Raw genomic sequence first — 7134 nt, 5'->3', positions numbered from 1 at the left:
GATATTTTGGTTGCAAGGAACCGATATTCACTGAAGCTAATTTGAATAAAATAGAATTTATTAAAAAAAAAGAGAGAGATCTCCTAAAACAAAATTGTCAGAAAAAAAATTATAATGAGCCTTAGAAGAAATGGGGAGTTGATGTGCTTCCGTTCTCTCTCTTCCTCCCTCTATCTTCTTCCACCTCAAACTACATGTCTTTCACGTCTTCCATGTTATCTTCATGATAATCTTTCTCTGTTCCTAAACCAGTTTCTGTACTCATGATCCCACTTTCACACAGTCTGTCATGAATGCCCTGAAATGGTGACCTCAGTCCCTAGTTAATGGAATCTTGCAGGAATGCTCCCACAAATTAATGACTCAATCTCTGCACTCCCATTCTAAATTCCCTACAAGAGCCATCTATTGGCTCAGCTAGGACCAGCTGTCTACACTATGTAATCAGATATTACTGATGTAGAGACACATGGTAACTAAAGCCACCCCTTTCAGGCTGTGAATGGGAAGGTTTTCTAAGAATGAGGTGGCATGAGGAAGAAATGATTGACACACTTAGTTCAGAGGATCTGGCTGAAGGCCACACTGGGCTGAACCTGATTTACCAAGCACTATGGGAAAAGTGGACTCTGTTTTCTTATCTTCGTTTAGGGAAACTCTGTTCAGATTGGGAGCAAAAGGAGGGAAATGCCTAAAGATCTGCCTAGTAGATTACAACAACTCCCTATTGCTTTATGCCATGCTTTCATTTCCATACCTTACCCTGCCCAAGATGTGAACTAGCCAACACACTGTGACTGGATGGGAACCACTAAGAACTTGTCACTGTATTTGGAGAAGCATAACTTCCTTGGGAAAAGCTGGTGGCCTCAGCTTGTCTTTCTCTGAATTGGACCAAGGCAAACTCATTCTCTCCCTTTCAGATATAGCTCTAATGCCATCTCCTTTGCACTGCTTCCTGCACTCCCCCAGGGAGAGCTGTCACAACTCTGTGCTTCCATTGATCTCTTTTCACATCTTCATTAACCTATTAATACATGGTCAACATCTGTCACAAATCTGCCTTTTCCAGGCTGTGAATCCCAGGGGAAGCATCTGGACACTTATTCTTGTACCATCAGCCCCAGCATGACACATGTTGAGTATTTGATTAGTTTAGTGAGTAAATAAACCAGCAGTGGCCACTCTGGATCCATCTAAGAGTCTGGCTTGATGCTCCCAGAGACCTGTTGAGGTGTGGTTTGGGATGGTCCCCAATGACTAAGGACATGCCCAAATATCCTGAAGTTGGGAAGATGAAAAGGAGGAGACGTTTGGGTAGAGGAAGAATAGGCTGTCTTTGTGTGTCTGAAGGTTTTTCATGTAGAATTAAAATAAAACTTCCAATGAATGACCACAAGGGAAAAAAAAGGATCAAAGGCAAAAACTCTAGGGAAATAGATTCCAGTTCAACATAAGGGTATTCTAAGAAGCAGTAATGTCTAAAAATGGATTAGACTAGCTACAGAGGTGATAAGCAACTTGTCACAAGGATGCTGAATAACAATACAATTCTGAAATGGCTCATTGGACAAGATATTTGATTTAGCTTCATTTAAAATTACACAATTAATCTATGTTTATTGTTTAAAAATTTTTAATGGCTAGTGAAAACAAATGCTCTTAATTTCACAACTCAGAGATCATGAGTGCTAACGTGTTGTTGTAAGGTACAGTCATCTCTCAGAATCCATGGTAAGTTGGTTGCAGAACACCCAAGGATACCAAAATTCACAGATGCTCAAGTCCCTTATATCAAATGGTGTAGTATTTGCATATAACCTGTGCACATCCACCTATATAATTTAAATCATTTCTAGATTACCTGTAATACTTAATATAATATAAATGTTATGTAAATAGTTGTTTTACTGTATTGTTTAAGAACAATGATGACAAAAAATCTGCACCTGTTCAATACGGATATAGCCATCCTTTTTTCTGAATATTTTCAATCTATAATTGGTTGAATTCACAGATGCAGAACCCACAGATATGGAGAGCTGACTGTATATCTTTATAGTCTCTTTCTTTTTATTTAAACACTTAAAATCTATATTTGTTTACCAATATAAAATATATTACTTGTAATTTATTGTATTAGTAAAACTTTGAGTCTTCTTCGAATGCTACATTACCTTAAAACATCTATGCAATACCACTCATGTTTACTTAAAGTCTTCTTGGAGCTATTTATTCACCAGAGGTAAAGTAGTAAATACTTATTTATATTTATGTACTAATTACTGATGAGCCCTTGTGATATAGCCAGGCAAAGTGAAAGCAGTACTTATTGAGTTATAGGTTAAGAGATCTGGATTCTAGTCTCAAGTACGGTACTTGTTGGCTGTATGACTTATCTCAGTCTTAGTTTACTCAGCTGTAAAATGTGGAATCTGGATGAGGTAATCCAAAAGCTTCTTTTGGGAGTTAATTACTTCACTAGTAAATGAGCACAATACTCTGAAAGTCACTTAGGGGGCTACACATTGGTAAAATGTTTTCTAGAAGCTTACAGTTTCATTGAGGACTTACATACATGAAATTGTTGAGTAAAAATCTAAGATCATTATTGATGGAAGTGCCAAAAATCATTGCAGGAGTAAGGTATACTGTAGTGAGTCTATTTCACCGCTAGCACTGATGATTTCAAGTTCATTACATATTACTAGGAACCACTTCTATAAAGGATGCTGTGTGTACTGCCTATATTTCACCTTCAGGAGTGAGATACTTAATACCCCAACTGCCAGGAGTGTGGACTGCAGATAATTTACAGCTAAATCCTTCTCCAGAATTTTCTTTTGGCCAAAGAAAGCTTCCTTGCCTATGGTTATGCCACCTTCCTAAGGGCAGCCCACACTCGATGATCAGTCAGTGTAGGGCTTAGCTCCCTTGTCTGAATTTGAGACAACTCTCAGCATTTTCACTCTGCCCAATGCTGCTCCTCTCAGTTGTTGTTCCTGAGTGTGTACCCCAGTAAACCTCCTGCATGAACATCTACATCTAAAGATGTGTTTCCAGGGAACCTGACCTATGAAAACCACCTCTTATTTATCCTAAAATTTAAAAAGCCAAACTACAGATCCACAGATCCAAGAAGCTCTGTAAGTCCTGAGCAAAAGAAACATAAAGAAAACCACACCAAAGAACATCAAAAATCATCACATTGTTGGAAACTAGTAATAGAGATAAAATCTTAAAATAAACCAAAGGAGGGTGGGGGTGGGAGGAGCTATATTACATAGAGAGGAACAAAACTTAGAGTTACAACAGATTCCCCATCTGAAACAGTGCAAGTCAGAAGATGGTGGAGTCACATCTTTAAACAACAGAAAGGAAAAAAACCTGTCAGTATAGAGTTCTGTACAGAGTTAAAATGTCTTTTTACAAAAGAGGGCAAAATAAAGAGTTTTTAAGGTATACAAAAACTGAGATAATTTATCACCAGAGGAGTAGCGCTGTAAGAAATGTTCAGATTTCTTACAGGAAGGAAAACAATGCAAGATGCAAATTAGGATCTACACAATGGAATGGAGTGCACCAAAAATGGTAAATATGAGAGTAAATATAAAAGATGTGTTTTCTTATTTCTAAATCTCTTTAAAACATAATAGACTGTTTAAAGTAGAAATATTAACAACACATTGGGGGTTTTTTTGAACATATGTAAAAGTAAAATGTGTAACAACAAAAACATACAGGCCAGGAGGGAAAAATAAAAATGGAACCATTTACTATTATACAGTTGTAATATAATATGTGTAATGGTTAAAATTATTTGAAGGTAGACTGTGTTAAACTAAAAGTATATACTACAAACCCTAGAACAACCACTGAAAAACAAAAGCAAAAGCAAAACAAGTAAGTCAATAAAGAAGAAAAAATGATCATAAAAGATATAAAATCAATTTTTTAAAGTCAATAAAAGTAAAACTAAAGGAGGGGGAACAAGAACACGTGAGTCAAATAAAAAAGAAACATTATGGTGGCAAACTTAAGCCCAACTATATTGATCATCACGTTAAATGTAAATAGTGTAAACACGTGAATTAAAAGGCAGGATTATAAGACTGCATTAAAATATTTAAGGTTAAGAGAACAAAGCTAACAAACCTAGAATTCTGTGTCCTGCAAACAAAAACTGAGAAAATTTTTCACCAGTAGACATGGTCTGCAAGAAATAGTAAACGTTCTTCAGAGAAAGGAAAAGCATATATATCAGAAACTTAAATCTACATAAAGAAAGAGCACTGCAGAAAGAATAAATGAAGCCATAAGAAAATAAAATATTTAGTTTTCTTATTCTTATCTGATCTAATAAATAACTGGTAGCTCAAAATAATGATGGCAACAATTCTTTAGGTTATCATACCTTAAGGATAAGTAAAATGAATAACAGCAATGATACAAGGAATAGAAGGGAGATATTAGAAATACCTTACTATGCTGACACTATTTGTGAAGAAGTATAGTGTTACTTGAAAGTAGACTCAGAGTAGTTGTAAATGTGTATTGCAAACACTAGGACAATTACTAAAATAATTTTTTGAAAAGAAGTATAACTGATAAGCTAAGAGAGGAGAGAAAATGAAATCATGTAAAATGTTCAATTAAGATCGGAGAAGGCAGAAAAAGAAAGGAAGATTGAAAAAGAGTCCAATAATAGAAAACAGTTACAAATTTGGTAGATATTTATCCAGCTACATCGATAGTGACTTCAAACGGAAATGGTTTAAATACAGTAATTAAAAACAGAAACATCAGAGTCAATTTTTTTTAAATAAAAACACCCATCTATAAGTTGTCTATAAGAAATCTTTCGAATATAAAGATGCTTATAGATTAAAAGAAAAGGAATGGAGGCAGGGCAGGGGGAGGAAAGAATTAGTGTTTAATGGGTATAGAGTTTCAAGCTTGCAAGATGAAAAAATTCTAGAGATTAATCGCACAACAATGTAAATATGCTTAACACTACCAAACTGTACACTTAAAACTGGCTACAGTGGTAAATTTAATGTTATGTGTTTTTTGCTACAATAAAAAAGTAAAAGAATGGAGAAATCTGTAACATACTAACATTAATTAAAAGAAAGCAGGAGTAGCTATATTAATTTCAGATAAAGCAGGCTTCAGAACTAGAAAAATTAGCCCTGATAAAGAAGTCAATTAATCAAGAAGACATAACAATAATAAATATTTATGTGCCTAATAACAGAGCTCTAAAATGCATGAAGCAGAAATAAAAGTGCAGAAATTGACAAATCCACAGTTATTGTCAGTGATTTCATACTGTTATCTAAATAATTGATAAACACCATAAACAGAAAATAAAGATATAGAAGACATGAACAACACTATCAACCAACTTGTGCTGACATTTATAGAATATCCTATCCAACAGAAGAAAATACATTCCTTTCAAGTGTATACACTAAATGTTCGCCAATATTTACCATATTCTAGATCATGAAACGAGTCTCAATAAATTTAAAAGGATTAAAATAATCCAGAGCATATTATCTAACCACAATGGAATTTAAGTCGATATCAATACAAAAATACGTGAAAAAGATCCAAATATTTAGAAACTAAGAAACCTCCTTTTAAGTAACCCATGAGCCAAAGAATAAATTGCAAGGAAAATCAGAAAATATTTTGACTGAAAAAAAGAAAACACAACATATTAAAATTTCCCTTTTAAAAAAAAGCTAAAGCAGGACTTACAGGATAATTTGTAGCATTCAAATCTTATATTAGAAAAATAGAAAAATTTAAAATCGATGACTAAACTTCCTCTTTAAGAAACCAGAGAAATAAAACCAAACTTAATGTGAAATGAAGTAAATAGTAAAGATAAGAGTGAAAATCAATGAAATAGAAAACAAAAATAATGGAGAAAACCAACGAAATCAAACCTCTTTCTTCAAAAATAACAATAAAAATGATAACCTTCTAGACAGGCTGATCAGGAGAGAAACATAACAAATTACCAATATCATCCTGAATGAGAGAAGGGCCATAACTATAGATCTTGCCAACATTAAAAGGAGACCAAACAAATATAAAAATTTTATGTCAATAAATATAACTTAAGATAGAAAATGGGAAAATGAAATCATATAAAATTAAAATTGGAGAAGGCGGAAGATTAATGGAAGATTTAAAAAGAGTGCAAGAATAGAAAACAGTTACAAATTTGGTAGATATTTATTCAACTACACCAATAATCACTTTAAATGTGAATGGTTTAAATTCCTTTAAAGACACAAACTGTCAAAACTTACTAAAGAAGAAATAGCTTGAATAGCCCTGTATCTATTAAAGAAATTGGGTTTGTAGTTTAAAATTTTCCCATAAAGAAAACTCTAGGTCCAAACAACTTTACTGAAGAATTCTACCAAAATTAAGAAATATGTAATATTTATTCTACATAAACTCTTCCACAGAATAAAATTTGAGGGAGCACCCTGAATTCATTCTATTACTTAAGCATTATCTTGATCCCCAAAACCAGGTGGTTATTCTAAGAAAAATAACCTACAAACTAATTTCCACCATGAACATAGAAGCAAAACTCCTTAACAAAATTTAAGCAAATTGAATCCAGAAATATATAAAAAAGCTAATACATCGTGACCAAGTGGAGTTTATCGCCAGAATGCAAAATCAGTTTAACATTTAAAACAATGTATCAAAGCATGATGATTAGGTTTTCACACTCATGTGTGAGATATGCCTCTCTTGAACTTTGTTACACTGGCACTTTACCCATTTGACATGCGGGAAAAAAACAAAATGAAAAAAAATCAGTGTAGTAGCCATATTAACATTCTAAAAGGAAAATCATATGGTCATCTCAATAGTTACACAAAAATCATTTGCCAAAATTCAAAACACACATTCGTGATAAAAACTCTCAGTCAACTTAGAAGGGAACTTTCTCAACCTGGTAAAGGTCATGCATGGGAAACCTACAGCTTGCGTAATAGTAAATGATGAAAAGCTAAGTTTTTTCTCCTAAGATCAAAAACAAAGAAAAGATGTTTTCTTGCCCTATTCCTAGTCAACAGAGTGCTGGACATACTAGCCATG

The 7134-nt window shown here is 33.7% G+C and overlaps 1 non-coding gene across 1 annotated transcript; it reads left to right on the top strand.

Annotated features, from left to right (window-relative positions):
* Positions 1-6715: 6715 nt before the first annotated feature.
* On the top strand, positions 6716-6820 carry LOC114675446 (small nucleolar RNA U13). Its single transcript, XR_003726457.2, has one exon. It is a non-coding gene; the product is annotated as a small nucleolar RNA U13 (small nucleolar RNA).
* Positions 6821-7134: the final 314 nt, after the last annotated feature.

Source organism: Macaca mulatta, chromosome 1, assembly GCF_049350105.2.
Source record: "Macaca mulatta isolate MMU2019108-1 chromosome 1, T2T-MMU8v2.0, whole genome shotgun sequence".
NCBI classification, from domain to species: Eukaryota; Metazoa; Chordata; class Mammalia; order Primates; family Cercopithecidae; genus Macaca; species Macaca mulatta.
Note: the sequence above shows the minus strand (reverse complement) of the source record. Positions and strands in the feature narration are given on the sequence as shown.